Raw genomic sequence first — 26,552 nt, 5'->3', positions numbered from 1 at the left:
TCAGGAGCGCAAGGGGGAAGCTTGAAGCCATGCGCTCTCAAGGAGGCGTTTCCCGCTCCAGGGCTGCCCAGGCCCGCGGGTCAAGCAGCTAGCCGCGCCGGCCCTCGTCACGCCCGCGATCAGATCAGCTCCCCGCCACGTGGCACTGGGAAGGCGTCCACCAAGCTCCAGGGAGAAGAAGGCGGAGCCCGGCCTCAATCTCACCCGTGTCCTAATGGGAGTTGTAGTTTTCCTTGCGGGCGTAGAGGGCACGAACTGCCGGCTTTTGCCTGGTAAATAGCATCTCTTTTGTACGAGTCATTCAAATAATAGACGCAATCTAGGTAACTTCAAGAGAAGATGGGAAGGGGAAGGGGCAAAGCGTGGAAGGCAAATCTAAAGATTATGGGCGGGGCAGAGAAAGGGTCGCACTTAGTACGCATGCGCACACCAGGCGCGACAGGTAGGCGGACACAGAAAGGCGACGCCTAGGGCTCTGTTGTCCCGGAAGTGCCTTCTCTCCTCCCGGGTCTGCGCGGACGCGGTCTCCTTATCTCATTTGTCCTCGCCCCTCCCCGTCCCTCTACGCGTTTTGGTCCCTGTTTGGTGCTTTCTGTTTGCAGCTACGGCAGTGAGTATGTATGTGTCGGACCCCGAGTCACCCGCGGCCCGGGACCCCTGCCTACCCTCCGTCTCGCCCGCCGAGCTGTGGAACTAGCGCGTGCCCCCTCGCCGACCTCGGCGTCTGCCGTCCGCCCCTCACTCGTGGTGGGGCGCAGCTCCTGGTCCCTCAGCTGCGCGCCGCCCCACGCGGCCGGGCTGCCGGATCTAGGGGGTCCGCGTCTCCCTGGCTCTCCAAGGGCTAAGGCCGTGATTCTAGAGCGGCTGGGCGTCCAGGGCCTCGGTGGGGGTGGCGTGCGTGCCCTTTTCATCTCCCCGCAAGGCCCCCAGTCTTGTAGGGAAGCCAGTGAAGCGCGGAGGTCCCGGCGCGCCGAGAGAGAGTCCAGTCTTTGAGGACCGAGTAGTCCTGGGCCACCTCCCGCCTCTGCTGTCAGAAGCAGCAGCTGCCGCCGTGGAATCCAAAATTTCGGGAGCTGTGACCCTTTCCTCATGTAAAACAAGTAGACTTGGACTATGTTTACTAAGGCGCCCTTTATCCCTCCCATCCTGTGAGCGGACAGTTGCCTTCAACTTTTGGGAAGAGCTGCCGGTTCGGTGGAAAAGCTGTGGCTGGGAATCAGGAGGCCTGGGTTCTAGGCGTGGCTCCCCCACGGACTCGCTGGCGATTCCAGAAAGCTCTTATTGAGGCTGAATTTAAGATTATTTCAGATTGCACAGTTGAATTAGGGGCTCCATTAGTAGGGCCTTTTTAGCTCAGTGAATAAGTTTCTCTGAGCTCATTTCTCCACCTGTAAAACGAGAGCGTTCAATTTGATGACTTTTCAGGTCCCCTCAGAAGCTCTTGACTTTGTGGTTTTCTTTTTCTTCTTAACATTTTTTCTAGGACCGTTAGAGAAATGACTTCGTGTTTGAATAGTTAGGCCGTCGCATACAAAGACTTTTAAATGGATTGTGTGTATACTTAGGAAAGCATTATGCTTTCAAGAGAATCTGAGGATGGGGAATAAACTCAGGAAGGATCGCAAGTGAGGATTATATTAATATGATAATTAGCAGGGTAAGAGAGTGCAAGACCGAAGGAAAAGGGCTAAGGGAAAGGTGAAGGAAATGTTTCTGGATAGGATTAGTTCTCATAATAATCATGTATATATCCCAAGAAGAGCTGGGACTTATGTGACTAAATTTAGCTTATTTTTTCCCCACCGAAATACTGTGCTCTGCCTGTGTTTTGTGACCTTTGTTTTACACGTTTGGATTCTCCACTCCAATCTCAGATTTGATTCAGAGTGGCCGTCGCATTTGAAAAATGGATATTTTAACCCCTTAGTCAATTGTGTTTCACCTGTCACTATCAGGATAGCTCATTAAGAGTAAGAAAAAAATTTTACGTTGAAAGTAAAGTGTATTCATCATATTCCAATGAAATTTGGACTGAAAATGAGGCTGTGGATTTGATTTAAATCGGCCCGAGATAGATTCCTATGTCATCAAGAAGGAACATCTAGGGAGGCTAAAGGTGCTTTGGAAGTAAATAAGAGCAAAAGTTCAGAATGACCAGTAGGTAGACTGTGAGAGCAGAAGGATTGATTAAAGACCGGGCGCGGTGGCTGACGCCTGTAAATCCCAGCACTTTGGGAGGCCGAGGCGGGCGGATCACCTGAGATCAGGAGTTCGAGACCATCCTGACCAAAATGGAGAAACCCCGTCTCTACTAAAAATACAAAAATTAGCCGGCGTGGTGGCGCATGCCTGTACTCCCAGTTACTCGGGAGGCTGAAGCCGGAGAATTGCTTGAACCCGGGAGGCAGAGGTTGCGGTGAGCCGAGATCGCGCCATTGCACTGCAGCCTGGGCAACAAGAGCGAAACTCCGTCTCAAAAAACATAAAGTAAATTCTGAAAGCTTAAATAAGCCTTAAGTTGTCTAGTTTAAAACAATTCAATCAATGAATACTGTTCCCTCTTTTGAATGGGAAGAGCCTTTGCAGTTATTCTATAGCTGTTTTATATTTGTTAAGCTATTTTCATTCTTAGATAAATTTCATTTCCATTTCCATGATATTTTAGGATCTTATATAAGAAATATCTTTTCTGGTCACGAGATTGATAAAGTCTTTGAGTACTAACTTGGGAGATTCTTGGATGATAAACTGACAAATGTGTGTTTTCCTTCCAACTAAAATGTCTCATTCATAGTTTTTAAACTCTGCTGGGAGGTAAAATGGATATTTGTGAGGTAAACTTAGGTGTTAGAACCAATGCAAATACTTCAATGAAGGAAGGTTTTTTTTTAAATTTGAAATTACTTATTTGAAAATTTTATTTAAAAATTTTGGTGGACAGTTGGCTGAGAATCACAGAAATGTGAATCACTCTAGCTGTGTTCTTAACCAGCTGTTCTTAACCAGCTGCATAACCTTGGATAGGCCTCCTATCTCTTTGTATTTCAGTTTCCTGTGGGTAGATTGAGGAGTCTGTATGAGATAATCTGATTTTGTTATCTAGTTAGTATACTTGGGAGTCACGTACAGGGATCAAAAAGCTGAGAAAGCCTTCTGAGTCAAGGGTTTGTTTGTGTGTATGTAAAAAACATATATATTGTCCTCTGAGAATACTCTTTTTAAAAAAAGTTATTAAATTCATTTGAACGTAATTAAAGCGGTAACATAAACGACAACAGCCTCAGGCAGACTTTAACCCTGGCATACATAAGCTACCTAAATAAGAGAGCAGGTTATGCCCAGCACAATTTTCAAGTACAGATGGTACAAAATCCTCTTAAAGGCCATAGGGGCTAAATTGTTAAATTCATTTTTCTACATTTCAGAGAAAGAGATAAATCCTTCGACCCAAGGAAGTCAGTTTTTATTATGGTTCTGTAGTTTATTTTTGGCATGCATTCACAGGTGTGCCTATGGCTCTATTCTTAATCCCTTTCCTTTGGGATGGCTGCAAGAGTAGTACAAATTTGTAACTGTAATTTAGCTCTTTAATTTTTTCCTGTGCTGCACTGGAATTATGTTTTATCTTAAGTCCATACTGGATCCTCAGGATGGATCCAGTGAGGATTTTGAAAGAAGCATAATTCTTTTGACTTCTTTTAGAATTAATTTACCTATTAAATAAAAAGGAAAGGATTCATCTTTTATTTGAATTCCTCTGAGGCTAACAATTCAATATAAACTGATGAATGCTATGAGCATTATTCACACAGCCACATTCAATTTGTGTGACAATAACAGCACAGCCACCTGAAGGACAGTGCAACAAGGGCACAGGTATATGATACCCTTTAGAAGAAATGCATTACAGGTGGGTTTATTTATTTCTGGAAAACAAACAAAAAACTCCAGCAAGAATGTAGTACCTTTTTCGTCCTTGTCCATTTGGTTCTTGAAATTAAGCTGGTTCTACTACCAGAACTAGCATCACAACACCCTGACATTTTGGGCAGAAATTTGAGTGGCTAAGAAAACAACTATTTTTAATTTTATATCTATAGCTACAAGTGGAAAAAAGAATAAATTGGCATTGTTATTGCTGTCTGGGCTGTCCTTGATTTTTGGACACAAGCTTATTTTTCCAGAGCTCTCATTTTAGTCAGTAGTCCATCAGTACCTAATGGAAACATCTACTGTGTAGATATGAGAATTTCTAAGACTTTGGAGTAGTTGAAAGACAGCAGAGAAATTTATCCTATCATAATTTCTGTATTTTAAGCACATACTAGATTTATCAGGGCTGAAGGACAAATAGCCTGGTGTTATAATTCATTTATAAATTCAACAGATACTTATAGATGGCCCCCAAAATACCAGTTACCCTGCTTGGCTTTGGGATTCATTGTTTAGCAGAGTGCATATAGTTCCTGCCCCTCCTGGGGTTTGTGATCTGTGCTTCTGGGAGATTTACATTGAATAAATAATTAGAAATGTGATGAGTGTTTTGAAATGTAAAGTGCTATGAAAGCCTATAAAAGGGGCATTTAATTTAATCTGGTGGGAAGTGATTTTGAGCCAAGTTTAAAAGATGAAGGCTGAGAAGGATTTAATATGCTCACAGTACTAAGTGTTTCACTTTATACATTTATTCCCAAAGTTGGGAGTTTTCTCTCAATTTTAGGTCTTTATTACGTTTGTATTTTATACACAGTTTTATAACGAGCACCGGAATAAACAGGTTTATCAGGTTTTTTTTTTTTTTTTTTTTTTTGGAATTGGGGTCTTGCTCTGTCACCCAGGCTGGAGTGCAGTGGCGTGATCATAGCTCACTGTCAACTTTGAACACTTGGGCTCAAGCTATCCTCCCTCAGCCTCCCAAGGTGGGAGGTAACAGGTGAGTACTCCATCCACCTCTGACCTTGGCCCTGTGCTCTCATTCAACCAGTTCTGTTGGTACTGCCTCTTACTACAAGATTTGCTTACCCAGGAGTTAGATAGCAAGCGTGGGAAATGCCTGGCACACAGAATATATGGAATTAGCGTAGGATTTTATTAACTTCACAGTCGGAAAGAGCAAAATAGGAAGAGCTGTTCGTATAGGGTAGACTATAGGAGAGAATGCAAATTTTGAAAGCTACATCATCAAGGATTAAAATTTTGCTGCTAGCTTTGTCTCTATAATATGTGGTCATCTAGTCTTAATGCTTATTACTGCAAAAAGTTCATTCTTTTCATTTTCCTCCCTTTGTGCCTAATGCTCAATCTTTTGCATTAGTTTCGGAAGTGGTCTTCTTTTATGTCTGCCCTATATGCTGTTGTTAAAACTGGTATTGAAATGCCCTTTTATTCATGGTACCTTATTGCTCCAAAATTTGTAATGGCATCCTGCTTCCCCAGGAAACTATGACATTGAATGTAGATCATACTTGGAGCCCCTGGGATTGGCAAATTTTTTTTTTAAGAAGCCAGATAGAAAATATTTTAGGTTTCCAAGCCATATGATATCTTAACTACTCAACTCTGCCCTTGTGGGAAAGCAGCCTTAGATAATACCTGTAGAAATCGGGGTGGCTATTGTCAATAAAACCCTACTTACAAAAACAGGTGGCTGGCTCAGACTGTAGTTCGCTAACCCTGAGAACTTGACAGCAAAAAGAAGAGATAAATAGTAGTTAAAACATAAAGCAGAATCAAATAAATTTTTTTCCATATAGGTGAGATCTGATAATGTTTTTAGGTAGAAAGGAAGAAACTTGTGAAGCAGGAGAGACTAAACCTGTTTGATGTTTTTGGTTGGGGGCCAGGTTAGAGATAGGTTCAGGTGTATGTGTTGTTGAATTATTCCTAAAAGGGAAGAGAGACACCAGTAATTGCAAAATCATCAAATATTTATAGAGGTAGAGGAGAAAGAATAAATTCAGATGCGTCGAGGTAGATGAGAGAACCTATGAGGATTTGTTCGATTTCCTTGGGAAAATGAAAGCAGAAGTAGGAGAGGGCAGGGGATAATTGGAAGCTTAGAATGGGGAAAGGATGTCTGTGCTGTGGGGAATACTTTCAGGCAGTTGTTACCAGTACTTTGAAGATGACAACTTGTTTAACCTCGAAACAATTTGTGGACCACCCCATGATTGTAGTTACATTTTTAGTATTCATCAATGAAGAATATGCATATTAGAAAAAAGCTACTACTCAGTTCTCTCTTAGATGTCTTTGTATTTTATTAACCACAACATTGACTGCACATTTGAAAAATGTTAATACATGTATGTGAGAAATTGTCTTTATGTAATGCAATGCCCTGGGTACCCACTGAGATAACTAATTTAACAGCTTCCCAGGAGGCTGAAAGCTCATAAGTTAGAAATCATTGCGTTCTAATGAATCAACAATAAGAGAATAAAGGATTGCTTAGAAGTAGTATTCTGTCAAAATTAAAATGAACTTCTAATGAACTCACTTTGAAGGATTCCATAACTTTTTATTCAGTAGTACTTAGCAGCTTTGAGCAAGATGACAGAAACAAAATGATCTAGGGTTAGGCATAACATTATATAGAAGGCCAGAATAAACATTTAGCTTATTCTTTCTCTAAATTACCTTTTCCTGAGATCACACCCAGTTTCATTAATGACTTCTCTATTTATGGTGATCAAATTGGCATCTCATTTTCTTAACCATTTTGTTGATTTCATGTTCCCCATTTACACCTTACTGAATATTTCCATTTGAGTATCTTACTGTTTCACATTTAACCTACTGAAAAGCTTCTTATCTTTCTTTTGAAACGAGTTATCTGCTGATTTCTACTTGGAGTAGAGAATATACAGAGATGCTGAAGTTGATGGGAAAATGTGGATAGGTTGGGAAAAACATGAATTAGGTGTGGGATTCATTGAAGAAATTGAACAGTATCATGACTGGTAAATGATGGTGATGAGAAAGTAGAGAAAACCTACTGTTTGCTCATACCATTTGTTTTTTAAATTTTAGCCAAATAAAATGAAATTCTGCATTTTTGAAAATTAACTTGACTCTTATACACTCTTACAGATATTCAAATATATGTTCTCTATTTTGTTTCCTTAATCCAATAATGTTGTAATCCTATTTCTTTCCAATGAATAAGCAATATGTTCAATACCAATGCCCATTTAAGTGTGCTGTTACTCTCTAATCATTATTATTCCTTTCATAAATAGATCTGGGCATAGGAACCAACCAGAAACAATCGCTTCAGCAATCAAGACCATTGTTCATCATGGAGGAACCCATAGATACCTCTGAGCCTCTATCTGCATTACCATTCACTGGGCAGCAGTCTTTTGAGCCAAGTGGCAAATTTGGACAGTATCCATCCGATGCAGATGAACCACATCCAGGCACTGGGGAGGTGGAGGACATAGAACAGCTCAATCAGTGTTTGATCCAACACTTCCATCTCATTAAGACAAGTTTGATTTTTCTTTGCTTTTTATTTCATGGAATACATGAGAATCTCTTAACTGTTGGAGTTTCCAAGGAGGCATACCTCATGACTTCAGTTAATGGAAAGAACAAAACTAAAATGCTGTATGGCCAAAGCCACAAAGGGAAGGATCCGCAATTTACATCCTTGGAGCTATTATCTGTACTGTACTGTTGTGATCTACTGATTGGCATTGGCATAGTAGTAGGGGTCAAGTGACAGAATCCGTGCCAACAGTCTCCAGGTTCAGAAGCAATTCAAGACCGTGACGATAGCTCTCCAGCAACCAACACGTGGTGATTGTGCCAATTTGTTGCTCAGTTATAATGCAGGGCCAGTGATTGATTGGCTTAAGTCAAGACCATGGTTGAGATCATTTGTCTTTGGTCTAATAGAATTTGAGTCTAGTAGAATTTGAGGCTCCAGGGAAAGAGCTATTTGACCAAATTAAACCAGTAGCAGGTAGAGCGTGAATGACAGCATATTATACCATCAAGATATTCTTAGAGCAGTGTATGGATGGATCGAGTGTACTGCCATCAGTTGTGACTGACATTGTTGTATTCAAGGAGAAAGAGAAACTTGTTTAGAAAGCACTTTGAAAGTTTTTTGAGTACGGGGGTGCCCTGTATCACCCCGTTATGGTTGAACTTTCTCCTTCAAAATTACCAGACTTGGCAGCAGTGGCAAATTATTGGGCTAAAAGATTTAATCAGACATATTCTGGGTTCAAGGCTCCTAATATAATACCTGGTGCGAACATTATACTTCCACTCATTCAGATGGTTCCATCCCGCCAGGCATCCAGTGGGACTGGGAATATGGACACTTGAACATTAAACATCCTGAAGAATTTTGGAATGACAGGTTACAAGTGAACATGATCAGTTCTCTATATTAAAAAAAAAAAAGATTTGGGGATAGATTGGGCTCACATAATCTTTAGAGAGATTTTTTTCATTTTTGTGAAAGTACAGAAATTCTTAACTGCTTATGAAATGCTGATTGTTAAACAGCATCCATAGCTATTTTGTGTTGTTTCCCTGACCCCACCCTGAAGAAAAGAAAAATTATGGCATATTGAAAACAGCAGTATGATGTAAGAGAAAAGATCACAAACTCCTTGAGGGTGGGTCTTTTCCATACTCATAAGCCTACTTATAATATTCAGAGTAATTTATTGTCACATATTAATATTCCCTCCTATCCCATTAATTGCCAAATCATCAAACATTTATTGAGCATCTACTCTGTGTAGGGTGTAAGCAGTACTGGGGACTTACAGTGATAAAAGACATAGTTTTAGCCTTAAGTGATGTACTATTTCACTGAAGAGACAGGATATAAGAAGCCAAGTAATTTATGGAATTCTCTTCTTTGTTTTTCTTTTTTTTTTTTGGCAGTGGAGTCTTGCTCTTTAAATAGAGCAAGGCTAGTCTGGAACTCCTGGGCTCATGTGGTCCTCCCTCCTTAGCTTTCAGAGTAGCTGGGACTACAGGTGTGAACACAGCTTGGAAATCTCTTAACCATGGGAGTTAAGTCTCAAAATTCTGGTGATACAAGTGGTTGAAACTTAAAACTTTATTTAAAAAATAGGATTCGTGAATTTGAGATAGTTCATAAGTCTGCAAAAGACTGTATAAATACATATTTTACATTTACTATTATTAAATTTGTAGTAAATTTGAGTACAGCACTATCTCTTTATCTGTGGAAACTTCAGACTCTCCCCTATTACTTTAATTTCAGTGAGACATTATTAAATATAAGTGGGCTTACACATTTGTTTTGCTTTATTGACAAATAATACACAACTTGGAGGCTTTTTTTTCTTTCTATTCTTCCTCTAAATGTTCAACACTTTTCTAATTTTGTGATTTGAGGTTGTTGATTAGCTTCCTGAGGCTCCATTGAGACCGTATATACGTGACACTTAACAGTCTAGCCTTCCTCGGTACATATAGATATATGATGGTGGCTTTGCCTATAGTAAATTCATGTCAAAACATATGCTTTCAGTGCCTATTACATATGGCTTTCAGCTCTCTCTACTGAGGGATGTAGGAGTTTATTTCTAAGGTCTGAGCCTCTTTTCCTTTACTTCCTTTACTCTTTCCTAAGCCTTCTTTATAAAAACTATGCATGTTCTATTGTTTGTTTTCCATTTTGATTCCCTTTCTTTTATTATCCCCAGTAGGAGTGACTTGTAATTCTCATATGTCAGAAAGGCAGATCTCCTGGTTGAAGAAAAGATCCACCCAAGCAAGTCAGCATATTTAATAATTTTTGAGGGGGATCTCAAATGTGGGAAGGATTGTTATATAAGACAGCCAAATGATGACATGAGACAATGAATGCTACAGGAATTATGGAGGAATAATTAGCTATTTATTTTCTTGGTTAGGGAAGAGATATTATTAGTTGTAGAAGTAATTACTAACTCTTCTACATTTTTTATTGTGGAAATCAAAAATATATATATGAAAATAAAATGTTATAATTGACTTCAGTGTCCCATAAACCAGCTTCAACAATTACCAAATTATGGCCAATCTTTACACACATGCACAGGTGTCCCTCAGTATCTGTGGGACATTGGTTCTAGGACCACTCATGGATACCAACATCTATGTATGCTCAAGTCCCTGATATAAAATGGTGGACTATTTGCATATAACCTGTGTACATCCCGTATTATTTAAATCATCCCTAGATCACTTATAATACGTAATACAATGTAAATACCATGTAAATAACTGTTACACTGTATTAAGGAATAACAACAAGAAAAATGTACATGTTCAGTACGGACGCAATTTTTTTTGTATGTGGAATATTTTCATTCCAAGGTCAGTTGAACCCATGGACATAGGAGGCTGACTGCGTGCGCGTGTGTGTGTGTGTGTGTGTGTGTGCGTGCATACACACACGTAAATATTCTCTTTTTAAAAAAATTATCACAGCGAAACAAATTACCAGTAATTCTTTTATCCTCATATACCCGGTGTTCAGATTTTCTAGATTGGCTCCTAATTTTTTTACAGATTATTTGAATCTGATTCAATTCATGTACTGTAATGTTTGATAACTTAAGTGTCCTTTAATCTATAGGTTCTCTTTTATCTCTTCTTCTTTATTAAATTCCTTGTAATTTGTTGTACTAAATAGATTGTCTTCTAGAATTTCCTGTAATCTGAATTATGTAGTATTGTTTAACATGTTCCAGTGTCCTCTTATTTCCTGTGAGTTGGTAGTTAGATCTAGAAGCTTGATTAAATTCAGATTTTCTCTCTTTATATCATCAACTTGATAGACAGTTTCATTTGTTTCATTTTGCTTTTGATACGTTGTTTTTTAGAATTACCTCTTAAAATTTTGATTTAATTTTATAATCATGTAAGATGTTTATAAATTTCCAAATTCAGATCAGCAAAACACAATAAAATCTATTCAGAGAAGGCAAACCTTCTGCCCAGTCTCTATCCTGTTCCTGCCCTTCCCCTTATGGGTAACCATGAAGAGAAAATTGGTGGTTGGTCCTTACATTTAAAAATATATACAAGCAAAAAACTATATCTTTGTACCCTCTTTCCCTCTTTCTTAAATTTATTTATTTATTTATTTTAGATGGAGTTTCGCTCTTATTGCCCAGGCTGGAGTGCAGTGGCGCAACCTTGGCTCGCTGCAACCTCCGCCTCCCAGGTTCAAGCAATTCTCCTGCCTCAGCCTCCCGAGTAGCTGGGATTACAGGTGCTCGTCACCACGCCTGGCTAATTTTTTGTATTTTTAGTAGAGACGGGGTTTCACCATGTTGGCCAGGCTGGTCTCGAACTCCCAACCTCAGGTGATCCGCGTGCCTTGGCCTCCCAAAGTGCTCGGATTACAGGCATGAGCCACTGTGCCCAGCTTCCCTCTTTCTTAATAAGTTGTGGAATAGTATGTGCTCTTTTAAAATGATTGATGAATAGTAGTACACTTGTGACAGTCTTTTTTTTTTTTTGAGACAGAGTCTTGCTCTGTCGCCCAGGCTGGAGTGCAGTGGTGCAATCTCGGCTTGCTGCAATCTCCACCTCCCAAGTTCAAGCAATTCTGCCTCAGCCTCCTGAGTAGCTGGGATTACAGGCATGCGCCACCATGCCCAGCTAATTTTTGTATTTTTAGTAGAGACGGGGTTTCACCATGTTGGTCAGGCTGGTCTCAAACTCCTGACCTTGTGATCCGCCCGCCTCAGCCTCCCAAAGTGCTGGGATTACAGGCGTGAGCCACCGCGCCTGGCCCGCTTGTGACAGTCTTAAAATGTATTTTAAACAAATAAAAAAGTCTAATTCCACTTTCAGAAGCATGCTTTGTTCTTGTTCCTGGTCATAATGTTTCTTTCTCATTTAATAATTTTGAAGATTTAGGTTTAGCAAAAAATTACTAGGCTCAGGACTTTTTTTTTTTTTTTTTTTTTTTTTGAGACGGGGTCTCACTCTGTTGCCCAGGCTGGATTGCAGTGGCATGATCTCGGCTCACTGCAACCTCTGTCTCCCGAGTTCAAGCAATTCTCCTGCCTCAGCCTCCCAAGTAGCTAGGATTACAGACATGCACCACCACACCCAGCTAATTCTTGTAGTTTTAGTAGTTTTTAGTAGAGTCGGGGTTTCACCATGTTGGCCAGGCTGGGCTCGAACTCCCGACCTCAAGCGGTCCTCCCGTCTTAGCCTCCCAAAGTGCTGGGATTACAGGCGTGAGCCACCATGCCTGGCCAGGTTCAGGATTTTAAAAGAATATTTGTTTTGAAAAAGAAGAATACGACATTTTTAAGAGTTGAAGATGACATATTCCTAGTTTGTGAGTCTTGTTGTGTGTTATCGTAGAGCTCCTTCAATATGTATAATTTGGAACACAGCCCCTTTAGTTTGTCAGCATTTGGCACATACGGGATACCTAACAGATCGTATGTAAATTTAATTAGAATTCTGCTTTTGTGTATAGAGTACAGCTCTTTACATAGTATGATTTGAAGTGAAATAATGGCTTAAGGTAAATGGCTTTTGAAATTGAAATGAAATTATGGCTTCAACAACTTAGGGCAGTAAGTCTTCTAACTGTTTTATGTCAAATCCCTTTTCTCCCAAAAACATGTACATAACAGTTTTAGATATAATTTAACACGATGGATAACTCATCTAGAGGCAGTTGCTGAATTCCTGACATTTATTAGGCACTCAACCAAGAGTCGATAACTAATTAAAATTTGAGTAGAGTGGGTTACCTATTTGAATTTTAGGTTTTCAAATATATATTTTATTTGATCTGGGTCTTCACATATGCAGTTTTTTTCCCCTGTGTGAGTTAATTTCCAACTTGCCTGGCTGACACCTACTTACCCCTCAAATATCGGTTTAAAAGGTCACTTCTGAATGAGGTGTAATGGTCATAGGTTCTCAATTAGTGGTTGTTATTGGGTCTGTTAGAATTCTGCAGTAGTTAGCTTTGACTTTGGGTAACTTAATTACTTTATTGGTAAAAAATACATTTTTTTCCATTAAATTTATAAAGCTAAAATGAGAGAATGAGCAGACTTAACATAATAGGCAAATATTTTGATAAAAGTCTTCATAACTACATGATAAGTTCATGATCATTGTGGCAAACATGGGCTTATACCTTCCACTATGTTTTTTTCTGTTTTTTGTTTGTTTGTTTGTTGTTTTTCTTTTGAGATGAGGTCTCTCTGTTGCCCAGGCTGGAGAGCAATGGTGCGATCATGAGTCACTGCAGCTTTGACCCCAGGTGCAAGCAATCCTCTCAAATAGCGGAAACTATAGACATGTGCCACCATACCCAGTTAATTTTTGTATTTTTTGTAGAGATAGGATTTTGCCTTTAGGATATTGCTACAACCACCACTGTGAAACCACAGGCCCATATGCTAAAACAGCCCTGGGAGACAGTTGACTCCACCCCTTCTCCCATTTTGCAGATGAAGTCACTAAGGCCCAGAGAAGGAAGTAGAATTGCCAAAGGTTCTACAGTGAGTTCATGGGAGGGGCAAGAGTCATGAGAAAACAGACATCTCTTGGGCACTCACTGGGCACTGTGCTTTGCATACATGATCATATTCCATCCTCAAAACAAACCTGTGCAACAGGTTTTGTTAGTACTCCGGTTTCACAGATGAAGCCTCAACTCTGAGGCTCAGACACTGGGAAGTTGCCCAGGATCACACAGTTAGGAGACGGCAGAGCTGGAATTTGAAAGCCAGTCTGATTTTCCACACAAATCGTTTGACCACTAACACTTTAGGGTTGCCTAAAACCCAGGCCCCGTCTCCCCACTCCCCTAAGTCCACTCTATCCCTGTAGTCCTCCATTATGTTACATTGACTCCTAAAGAAAAAAGATCTAGATGGTCACAGCTCTGGAGGATTTGCAAAGCACTTCTGTGCCTCCCTGCACATCATCTCAGGAGATCCTGATACCAGACCCAGGTTGTAGCCTGGGCAGAAATAGCATGCTCATTTCACAAAGCAAGAACTGTTGGGTTTCCTTCAATCTAATGATTTCACCACCGTCTGTGCGATAGCTGAGCAAAGTCAACAGGTTGAGAAACTCCTGTGGTAGGAATGGGGACCCATGACCTGCCAATAGGGAAGAACAGACATACAGAAGTTGGCCAGGGAAACTTTTAATCCAGAAGAAAAAAGTGTATTTTCTTTCCTTATATGTTTTAAATAGAATAATGAGAATCCTGGATTTTATTTTATTTTTTTAATTAATACATTTATTTATTTTGAGACGGACTCTAGCTCTATTGCCCAGGCTGGAGTGCAGTGTCGCAGTCTCAGCTCACTGTAACCTCTGCTTCCCGGGTTCAAACGATTTTCCTGCCTCAGCCTCCCAAGTAGCTGGGACTATAGGCGCCCACCAACACGCCTGGCTAAGTTTTGTATTTTTAGTAGAGACGGGGTTTTGCCATGTGACCAGGCTGAGATAATCCTGATTTTAAAAACTCAACTCTGGTGTTTATATTTTAATTTATTCTCAGAAGGGTAGGAGGGTCTAGAGGAAATGCAAAATGTGAGTCTTATTTTATGATTTGCTATGGTAAGCCACATTTAATCCCTTTCTTCAGTGAAAGGATTTCCGAAGGATACAACACAATGTACCTGTCTGTTGCCTTCATTGTATTTTTTCCCAGATTTTTATTTAGTTTGCAATGTTACAACAATAAGGGAAATTAAAAGGAAAGAAAATTATCCGTAATACTAACACCCTAACAAATGAACTGTTCAGTGTTCCTCTTACTTCAGGCAAAATTTACATGGGTGATTTATGAGTGTAGTTACAGCCTCGTATTCATTCGGCTTTCTCACTTGACAGTTTATCATTATCATGCCACAGGTCTTCATGATTATCATTTAAAAATAAATGTTTTAATAATTATTTTAATGGCTGCTTAATACTCTTTTAAGAGGATATATCATTCCCTAGTATTATATGTTTAGAAGGACTCCAGTTTTTCACTATCACAGATAATCCCAAAGTGCATGTCTTCATACATATCACATTCTCCTGTTTTTGTCATTTCTTTAAAATCCCTAGATCTAGATTTGCTGGGTCAAAGGGCCTGAATGCTTGCATGGCTCTTGATATATATGGGCAAATCGCTTCCCCAAAGGCTTTTATACGTTTACTTTGCCTCTAGTAATGGATGAGGAGGACAGTCTCATACCATGCTCTTGCCACAACCAAGGGAAATCTACCAACAAATGAAATGTAACTTGATAAGCAACGTTTTTACTTCATTTTGACAAATGGCTTGACAAGCCTGTCGCAGGCTCTCTATTCTCTTATCTCTGTTGCTGTCATAAATTAAGTGCCTATACCAAGAATTTGGGAAAGTGCCAAAGCAATTATTATACCCATTTTATAGCTGAGGAAACTGAGTCTCAACTCAGGGTTTTTCCCAATAGGCTGGACAGTGAGTAAGTGGAAGTGCTAGACTTTGGTAATATCATCAACTGTTGTGAACCAAAGATGATGCATTGGTTTCTTATAACCTCCTGGAATGTCTTCTGGGTTTTGAAGCTAGGAAAGCATGTTCACATCAGGTACATTTGTAACTTATTTTCAACAGACCTCATAGGCCTTCCAGCCTCCAGTTGCTACTCAAATCATGGGCTTAATTTGGAGGAGACTTTTGATATATTTTGTTTGCCAGAGAATCTGTGACTTTCAGAGCTGGAGGGAACGTCAGAGATAATCTCATTCTACTGGGATAATGGAGATGGAGAAACAGGCCCAAAGAAGAGCAAGGATTTTCCCAGGTTCATTCATGGAGCTGACAGCAGAGTTAGGATCTACATTCTGGTTTAAAATGGTGCCTAGGCCGGGTGCCATGACTCACACCTGTAATCCCAGCACTTTGGGAGGCCAAAGCAGGTGGATGTGCTTGAGCTGAAGAGCTGAGACAAGCCTGGGCAAAATGGTGAAACTCTGTCTCTACAAAAACACAAAAATTAGCAGGGTGTGATGGTGCGTGCCTGTAGTCCCAGTTACTTGGGGGGCTGAGTCAAGAGAATAACTTGAGCCCAGGAGGTTGAGGCTGCCATAAGCCATGTTTGCACCATTGCACTCCAGCGTGGGTGACAGAGACCCTGCCTCAAAAACAAACAAATAAATAAATAATGAAAAAAAAAACTATTTTAAAAATGTTGCCTAGAGCATATAAGTGGGCAACTTGTATATTGTGAGATATTCAAAAATGAGTATTTTTTCTTTTCTTTCTTTTTTTTTTTTTTTTTGAGATGGGGTCTCACTCTGTCGCCCAGGCTGGAGTGCAGTGGCAGTCTTGGCTTACTGCAACCTCACCTCCCAGGCTCAAGCGATCCTCCCGTCTCAGACTCCTGAGTAGCTGGGACTACAGGAAAATGGCACCAAGTCCAGCTAATGTTTTGCATTTTGGTAGAGATGGGGTTTCACCATGTAGTCCAGGCTGGTCTTGAACTGCTTGCCTAGGCTCTGCTCTCAGCTCCTGAGCTCAAGCAATCCGCCTGCCTTAGCCTCCCAGAGTGCTGGGATTACAGGCGTGAGCCACTGCGCCTGGCACTTAAGTGAACAGTTTTTAAAAGCAGTGAGAACCATTTGAGAAACACTGGATACCTTATGTTTCTTTTGGAGATCCCTGGTGAAATAGTCTGGGTAACAATATGTTAATGTGAAACAGATTTTTTTTAATTAAAGGATTTGCCATAGTCTGCTACTCCAAATGACAATTTTTTATTATTTAGTTTTAGTGTTTTGTGGGTATTTGGTTGGGCTTGTTTGTTTTTATTTTGAGGAAATATATCCTTTTTATTAGATTTTACTTTTAGCATGTGTTGTTTATGTATTTATTTACTTATTTTTTACCTGGTAATCCATGTCACTGTATACTTGCAGAAGTATGTGCACACTTAACAATATAGCTTGGTGATTGTTCCACAGTGGTACTTTAAGGGCTTCCTTGTTGTTCTTCGTATATTTTTCCTGCAGCGGGGTATTCTGATCAATATGTATTTGAATCTCTAATTGGAATATAGTCTCTACCCTCAGGGAGCTTACAGTCTCCTGGAAAAATGAGGTGTGTTCATTATGACTGCTGAAAGAAGGGAGCAGGTGCACTGGGAAGAGATACAAAGTTTGGCTGGAAACAGTGGCTCATGCCTGTAATTTCAACATTTTGAGAAGCCGAGGTGGGTGCATCACTTGAGCTCAGGAGTGTGAATACCAGCCTGGGCAACATGGTGAATCCTAAAAATACAAAAATTAGCCAGGCGTGGTGGTGCACGTCTGTAATTGCAGCTACTCCAGTGGCTGAAGCATGAGGATCACCTGAACCTGGGAGGCGGAGGTTGCAGTGAGCCAAGATCACACCACTGCACTCCAGTGTGGGGTGACAGAGCAAGACTGTCTCAAAAAACAAAAAAAAAAGGAGAGACAGAGATAAAATGTAGTAGGCAAGAAGAGAAAAGAGATCATCTCAGCTGGTTTTGGATATTGGACATGAGCTCAGACCTGAGAACTGAGAAGCTGTCTGCTGCAGGTGAGTCTGGATGATGGACAGTGACAAGCAGTTATTCATGTGTGAATCTGGTCAACATGAACATTTAGCTGCTGAGCACAAAAGCTTGATTTTTATTAGCTATATTTGTTGTCCATATATTGGAACAGATCTTAAAGTGGAAGTCAGACGTGTATTATCAGATATCATTTGGAGTAATGAGTGTATTTTCCTAATCTTTCCAACACCAACCTAAAAACTCATCTCAAAAGCATGCATACCAATTAATTTGTTTTCCGTATAGTAATAAGATTAACAACCTCGCATTTACACGGGGTACTGAGTCATGCTCAAATAAAGCAAGTTCTAATGAGAAAAATTGAATGTGGCAGCAAATCATGTCCCACCCGGCAATCCAGGTTTATGTATGTGTGTTTGTCTGTCTTTGCTACACATATTTTTGTCAGGATCTCACTGTAAACAAGATGATTTCTTTCATGTTGCTTAGGTAAATTTGTTTAATGAACCACAGAGTCACTGTAAATATTGCACAAATCTGAGTGCCTTGCAGTGTGGCTGGGAATCTTTTAACCTGCTTCAAAAAATGAAATGTGTTCACTGAAAGAACCATATTGGGCGAAAACACTCTTAACATATCAAGGCTCTTAGATATGCAGGCTGGCTCAATTCTATCCTGGACAATAGAAGAATTTGTGGTGGAATAACATGTGACCTTGTACAGTCACTCTACCTCACCTTATCTGGGCCTCAGTTTCTTCCTCTCAACTGGACAGAGTCGGCTAGGTCTGTGAGTGTCCTACCTACTAATCATCAGAATCAGCTGGGGGTGGAGGGTGGCAAGTGAGAGATTTAAAAAATACACATGGAGGCCGGGCGCGGTGGCTTACCCCTGTAATCCCAGCACTTTGGGAGGCTGAGGCAGGCAGATCACGAGGTCAGGAGTTTGATACCCGCCTGGCCAACGTAGTGAAACCCTGTCTCTACTAAAAATACAAAAATTAGCTGGGCACAGTGGCACACTGTAATTCCAGCTACTCAGGGGCACAAGAATCGCTTGAGCCCAGGAGGCAGAGGTTGCAGTGAGCCGAGATCACACCACTGCATTCCTGCCTGGGCGACAGCGAGATTCTGTCTCAAAAAAAAAAAAAAAAAAAAGCAAACAAAACACATGGCCAACCTGTCCTACTAAATTCCAGTCCTGCTAGACCCCAAAATCCCAGTCTCTGAGGGTTGGGGGTCCCAGAGTTTATATTTTTAAAAATAAATTTCTCATGTGATTTGATGATCAGCCAGGTTTGGGACCCTCTGAACTAGACAGATTACCACTAAGATCTTTTCCAGATTTCATGACCATCAAAACTGATGATTCTAAAAACTCATCTTGGAAAATACTGTTGCGTGTCTGGGTGGAAGAAGAACACTGGTAATGGAAGCAGGAACCTGGATTTGAGTCCTAGTGCTCCCCTCAAGCTATCCAGGGGACACTGGAAAAGCCACTTCACTCTGGACCTTAGTATCTTCATCCACAAAGTAAAGGCACTGGAGCAGGCACTGTCAGGGCCCTTCCTCTCACATTCTGCAGCCTAATTAATTTTGATTCCTTTGAGATTCATTGTTTGCACATAAACCACCCTTAGGTGACTGAATGCAGAGACTGGTCAGTGAGACTCGTTGGGTTCATCTGCAGTAGCCTACCCATTCTTCCTGAGGACCAGGGAGTCTCTTCTGCCTTGTACCTTTGGTGGGTCCCACCCCTCCACCTCTTTCAGCGGGGCTGAGGGTGTGTTCTGGCCCAGAGCCAGGCACTTCCTCAACCCTCACTCCTTTCCTGCATTTAGGACTCAACTCATTTCAGCTTTTCCTGTTCGTCCAAGACAAGATCTATGAAAGATCCCTGATACCTTATCCCCCACATTCCCAGCCCAGAGATCCCCTACATAGTAAATCCCCAAAAGTATCTGAGAAATGAATGAATGATTGAGTGAACAAATGTCATATCAGCTTCTTTCCAGCTGTAACATTCAATGCCTCTGTCCTCAGAGGGTTCATCCTCAGTGAGGTGAAAGAGGACAAAGTCTTGTCAGGTCTACATACCGCATAGGACCGTGCAAAGAGTGGGCCACTTCTGCCAAACATTGAGCCTATTAGTTTTACTAACTTCATATGGATGGGATTATACTGGATGTATTCTCTGTGTCATGCTGCCTTTTTTTTTCTTTTTTTTTTAAATGTCCAGACACAGTTTAACTCTGTTCTCCAAGCTAGAGTGCAGTAGTGCGACCTTGGCTCACTAGAAACTCCGCCTCCTGGGTTCAAGCGATTCTCATGCCTCAGCCTCCTGAGTCGCTGGAATTACAGGTGCGTGCCACCATGGCCAGCTAATTTTTCTATTTTCAGTAGAGACAGGGTTTCACCATTTGGCCAGATTGGTCTCGAACTCCTGCCTCAAGTGATCTGTAGACCTCAGCCTCCCAAAGTGCTGGGATTACAGGCGTGAGCCACTGTGCCTGGCCTGTGTCTTGCTTCTTTCAACCAACATTATATTCTATATACTTGCTAGGATGGGGGTTATTAGCATTCACTTTTAATTACTCATTAAAGTATATACATATGCTTTATGCATATTCAGTATCTGCGCTATACTTCACAATAAAAGAAGAATTGAGGGAGTCCAAGATGATTGCTATTTGTTTTCAAGAGACAACCTAGAATGAGTGTTCTCTTTTAGCCACTTTTAGAAAAAGTGGCTGGGCATGGTGGTTCACATCTGTAGTCCCAGCACTTTGTGAGGATGAAGCAGGACAGTCACTGGAGCCCAGGTGTTTGAGACCAGCCTGGCAAACACGGTAAAACCCTGTGTCTACAAAAAATACAAAAATTGGCTGGGCATGCTGGTGAGCGCCTGTAGTTCCAGCTACTTTGGAGGCTGAGGCAGGAGGATCAACTTACCCTGGGAGGTTGAGGCTTCAGTAAGTCAAGATCGCACCACTCCACTCCAGCGTAGGCCACATAGTGAGACCATGTCTCAAAAAAAAAAAAAAAAAAAAAAAAAAAAGGGACTTGGAACCTGTAAGATCTTTACAAAAGGCAAGACCCTTGGGGAAGTTTTTCACATAGGAACTTTACCTCAGAGCTTGCCTTTTTTTCACTTCTTGGTGAGTATTCGGTCAACAGAAGCATTGTCCTCACTATGTAGATCACACATCACATAAGGCTGTGCCTTGCCTACCAAGTGGACTAACCTGTCTGAGCTTTAGTTTCTTCATATGGAAAATGATGATGTTGCTGGCAGCACCGTGGGAGGTGTGGAGGATGCCCACATAAATAAGGTATGAGGACCCGACTTGCCATACCCTGTGACTGGGCCTAAATCTGCACATGTCGCAAGTTAACTGTGTGGAAAATAGGGGTTATAGGCTTTGTGTTGATAAACCTGAGAAAGAGTTTGGGGAAATCATTTTCTACTAACAGACCCAGTTCAGCAACACTTCAGTATTTACCTGCCTAGGCTGCCTCATGCATTGCTCTGTGGGGAGTCAGGGTTTAATGAAGTAGGATAAACCACACACACACATTAGCTTCAGCACAGGCAGGATTAACTTTACACTCCATTTGCAAGAGAAAAGCTCCTCTTCTAGAGTTTGTTATAAAGGGATTAAGAATCAAAGAATGATAGAGGTGGAAGAAAGTCCCTAAGACATCATCATAATCCTATTCCATCATTTTACAGAAGGTCAAAGAGACCTGCCCAAGGTCACCTACTGAATTAGCACGAGCTCAGGTTGGACCCCAGTCTCCAGATCCCCAGGCCTACATCCTCTCCACTTTCTCCTGTATTGCTAAACCACTGCCTTGTAACAAAGGCGGGGTAGCACATTTCTCTTTCTGGCTTTGCTCTATACGCTTGATACTCACACCCTCCATATTCAGGTTTTATGGTGTATGAGCAAGATTTGCATGTACCCAAACTGAGCCGGCCTCCCTCATGTCAGTGTTGCTTTGCACTTGCTGTTTCCTTTGTCTTCATTGGTCTTCCCTCTCTACTGTTTCTAGAGAGACTCTATTCAGTGTTGCCTTCCCCAGGAATTCTTCTCTGAACCATGCCCTCTCCCATCTCTCTAGACTTTGAGCTCCTCTAGAGTAGGGACTACATCTTTGTATCTCACTGCCTAGCAGAGGAATGGCATGTGGCAGACACAGGGTAAACATTTGTTGAATGAATAAATGGCCAGATAAAATAATAATTAAATGCACAAATGAATGAATGAAGTGAAAGGCAGGTAGGAAGCAGTATGGGTCTCAAACAACCTGGAGCTCTTAACAACTTGCCAATTTAGCTCAAGTCCTTCCTTGTGGAGCTCTGGCCAGTTCTAGATGCTTTTCATGACAACCACGGTCCATGACCTGCCTCCTTGGGATGGCCTGGACTCTGACCACATATCACTGAGCTGAATCTACCATAGCCCTGGGCTTTCATCTCAGGCCCCAAATAGACTGTCAATGAGCCATCAATTCTGTCCTTGCCACCATCTTCAACCAGTTTTCCCAGGGCTGCCTGCACTGGGGGATACACCTAGGAAATTTCCACGTGAAACGTGAAGCCTATTTCTTCAGGGTGACCGCGCCCCTCAGGGTGGAGTGCCAACACAGATTCCCCACGGCATCTCAATTCTAGCAACTTGATTAAAGAAGGCACCTTCAGATGTCTCTTGTTTATGTAGACTCCTGAGAGGGAAAGTTGGGAGTGTGTGTAAGTACCTATATACATGTATATGACTGGGATAGGCATTGAAGTAGAAGTCAGGAGACTAGGGGTTCAGCACCAACTTTGTCAGCATGGCAAAATGGTTAAGCATGTGGACTCTGGAATTGTACTGCTGGGTTAGAATCCCAGCTCTCGCACTTACTAGCTGTTCAGCCTTGGGGAGGTTACCTAACCGTGGTGTGCTTCATTTCCCCACCTATAGAATGGAGACAATGACATTCTCTACCTCATAGAGCTGATGTGAAGAACACATGAGGTAGGCCGGGCTCCGTGGCGCACACATGTAATCTCAGTGCTTTGAGAGGCCAAGACGAAAGGATCGCTTGAACCCAGGAGTTTGAGGTTACAGTGAACTATGATCATGCCATTGCACTCCAGTCTGGGTGACAGAGTGAGACCCAGTCTCTGGAAAAAAAAAAAAAAAAAGATATGTGAGGTAATATATGTAATGTGTTTAGAATAGTGCCGGGCACATAGTGTTAAATAAATGTTAGGAATTATTATTTTCTCAGACCCTTAGTTCATGTTATTCCTTCTGCCTGGAATGTTCTACCCTCTGGCTTTCTGCATGCCCAGCTCCTTCTCCTTCAAGTCTCCACTTAATGTCATCTCTTCAGGGAGACCTTCCTTGACCTTATCTAGAATATATTCTCCCCCTCACCCCTGCATCACTGAATACATAGAGGATGGATCAGGGTGTCTCTGAATCTCTTCTGGTTCTTACCTTGTGTATTTTCCACAATGTTATTTTTCAGGCACACCGTTCCTCCCATAAGCCTAGGCTATTCATTTGTGTGATTAATACAGAGTAACAAACTTGTAAACTGCAGGCATATTTGATTTGGAACAGGCTGAGGAATCTGGCACCATCCAGTGGGCCACTGATTGTATTTCCAGTTTGCATCTGGTCCTTCTTGTTACATCTTTTCTCCTGTGCCAGGAGTATCATTGCGAAAAGTGGTCAGAGACTTAAATGTTTACTTTTTCGTTTTGGCAGCATCAGTAAACTGGATTATTAAAGTTTTGTCTTCCCTCTTTGAAACTCCCAAAAGAAAAGAAATCACAAAAACAAATCTTGGCATACAAAGAAAATAATTCAAATAATGTAATCATAATAGTAGTCAATGGTTTTCAGACTGACATCTGTACATTAAGAATATGTAAAAATACCAATTTTATGCTCTGACAACTTATTCTGAATCGGGGTGGGGTAATATCTTGGGAATGCCAAATGTGAAAGCATTACATAATGTCAGCTGTTCGTGTGCTTCTTTGATGAGATATCAACAGAAATGTGAATTCCTAAAGGGAGAGTGGTCTTAACAAGTGGGAGGGGAGAGGGAAAGCATAAGAAAAGGAAGGAAAGGGCTGGGTGTGGTGGCTCACGCCTGTAATCTCAGCACTTTGGGAGGCCGATGCGGGCAGATCACCTGATGTCAGGAGTTCGAGACCAGCCTGGCCAACATGGTGAAACCCCCGTCTCCACTAAAAATTACAAAAAAAAAAAATTAGCCAGGCATGGTGGTGGGTGTCTGTAATCCCTGCTACTCAAGAGGCTGAGGCAGGAGAATCGCTTGAACCTGGGTGGCAGAGGTTGCGGTGAGCTGAGAATGTGCCATTGCACTCCAGCCTGGGCAACGAGCAAAAACTCCATCTCAAAAAAAAAAAAAAAAAAAAAAAAGAGGGACAAAGGAAGAGAGAAGATGTCAAATCATAATGAAAGAGTGGTTGTGTAAAGAAAAGTTAATGCATGTATTTTTAAACAATACATACAATCCCAAATCTAAGCCAACCATATCTAGGGGTTACTTATCTCTGTTTTGAGTTTCCACAATTACCACCATGATAGCGTTGAACATCATGTTGGCAAAAGGTGTGCAGCAGCACACCATTATATCGTGTTTCCGCCATACAGATCAAATAGAGGTAAACTGCCTTAAGAACTAAGACAATAGTACAACAATTAAGAGCTGGGTGTGCTGGTTGATGCCTGTAATCCCAGCACTTTGGGAGGCTGAGGCAGGAGGATTGCTTGAGCCCAGGAGTGCAAGACTGCCTGGGCAACATAGGGAAACCCATCTCTACAAAAAATGTAAAATAGCAGGCCTGGTGGTGCACACCTGTAGTTCTACTCTCTCAGGAGGCTGAGGTGGGAAGATCACTTCAGCCTGGGAGTTTGAATTTAAAGTGAGCTATGATTGTGCCACTGCACTCTAGTCTGGGCAACAGAGCTAAAAAACAAATAAGAAAACAAACAAACAAAAACCCAAAAAACACAATTAGGAAATGAATTTTAAATATTGTTACTATATGAAAATATTTCTTTAATTGTAAGTGTGATTCTTCTGCCTCAGCCTCCCAAGTAGCTGGGACTACAGGTGCGTGCCACCACACTCAGCTAATCGTAAGTTCATATAATTTAATTTTTAAGAATGAGTGGGTTTAACCAGCAGCTTGGAGAATTCCTTAAAATTTGACAATCAGCTGTCATGAGCCAATCTGAGCCAGCTGAGGCACAAAGCTGCCTCTATCGCACCATAACTGTGTTACCCCTCACCTGGTCTCAGGCAATAGTCTCCTAACTGGCCTCTAACATCTAGTCTCACCTTCCCCACACTAGCCACTAGAAAGGGTGTATAAAACATGTAATTGACCACATTACTCTTCTTAAAACCTTCCATGGGTTTTGATTGTCCTGAGGATAAAATCCTGTTCCTTATCTACCATACCTGGACTTTGTGACCAGACCCAAACCTTCCTCTGTAGCTTCCCAGTAAGTCTATTCTTTCACGGTGTTTTCCTCTCTCCCTCCATTCCCCAACGTGCTGTGCTCCAGTCAGGCCAGCTCACTTGCAGTTTCACAAACTCACAAGGCTGAGTCATGTCTCTATGCCATGGCTCTTGCAGAGCCTCCTGGCTGGTGAGCTTCAGCCTGATCCTGGTTTCTGCAGAGAACACTCACTCCTATGTCAAGATTCAAAGAGTCACTCATGCAAACTTTTCTCATTCTCTTAATTACATATAAACAACAACCTCCTCCCCTTTGAGATGGAGTTTCACTCTTGTTGCCTATGCTGGAGTGAAATGGCGCTCCATTTCAGCTCACTGGAACCTCTGCCTTCTGGGTTCAAGCGATTCTCCTGCCTCAGCCTCCTGAGTAGTTGGGATTACAGGCGCCCACCATCACACCTGGCTAACTTTTTGTATTTTTAGTAGAGATGGGGTTACACCATGTTGGCCAGGCTGGTCCTGACTTCAGGTGATCCGCCCACCTCAGCCTCCCGAAGTGCTGGGATTACAGGCATGAGCCACTATGCCTGGCCTACCACAATTTTTTAAAAAGGAGGATCAGTTCATGGATCTGAGGATCTGAGTTTAGGGGATCAGAGGAGGAGGGTGGGGTGAAAATAGAGCAGTGATGAAACTTCTCTTGTAAATGACCTCTCTGCCTTCCTGCCTCCCTTTTTGCCTGCCACACAGACTGAGCCAGGTCCTATTTTGGGGGCAAATGCATATGCTTGTGTGCACTCAGAGATGAATAAGACAGAGCACCTGCCCTGGAGGAGTCAGTGCTACAGATAAGTCAGGGAGGAAGTATGGGAGCCAATTTCACAGGTGGAATAATAAGGGAGATCATACATCATGACTCTAAATCTTCCCATTATTCTCCTTCCCTCTGACCCCCGTTCATGCTTCTGAGTCTCCTTAAGAGGAAACCCCATAATATTTCTGAAGTCAAGATTAGATGAGAAGATTTAATAGCATCAGGAGAAACATCTGGGTCCAATTATGAAGCTTTAAATGGAGGCTTTATATTTCATACTTGGAATTAAGGCTAGGGAATCCTCCAGATGTTTTCAAATAAACCAAACTATCACAGAGACAACAGGAGAGTAATTGAAAATGGACTGAGAGAGACCTTGAGCATAAGCAGTCCGAGGTAACACTAAGCAAGCTCACAATATCCCTTGCAAAAAATCTATTAGCAATAGATGTGTATGTCAGAGTCTTAGAATTTGGGAGCTTAACAGGACCTGCCTTGGCAGTTACTAAGTCTGTTTCCTCATTTTACAGATGAGGAGACAGAAGTGCACAGAGATTAAGTGGTTTGAAACTTCACACAGGAAAATTATGTCGTACCTGGCACTATAGTCCCATGCTTTGACTTTTAGTTGAGTGAGGGCTCTTGATTTTCTGCTCACCTATTGCTTTCCTTCAATAAAATGTTCT

At 41.5% G+C, this 26,552-nt stretch overlaps 1 long non-coding RNA gene across 1 annotated transcript; it reads left to right on the top strand.

The window, feature by feature from the left end:
* Positions 1–444: 444 nt before the first annotated feature.
* On the top strand, positions 445–10,971 carry LOC129043595 (uncharacterized). The gene is made up of 3 exons (XR_008504479.2): positions 445–618; positions 4,839–4,933; positions 7,242–10,971. It is a non-coding gene; the product is annotated as an uncharacterized LOC129043595 (long non-coding RNA).
* Positions 10,972–26,552: the final 15,581 nt, after the last annotated feature.

The sequence above is a fragment of the Pongo pygmaeus genome, chromosome 13, assembly GCF_028885625.2.
Source record: "Pongo pygmaeus isolate AG05252 chromosome 13, NHGRI_mPonPyg2-v2.0_pri, whole genome shotgun sequence".
NCBI classification, from domain to species: Eukaryota; Metazoa; Chordata; class Mammalia; order Primates; family Hominidae; genus Pongo; species Pongo pygmaeus.
Note: the sequence above shows the minus strand (reverse complement) of the source record. Positions and strands in the feature narration are given on the sequence as shown.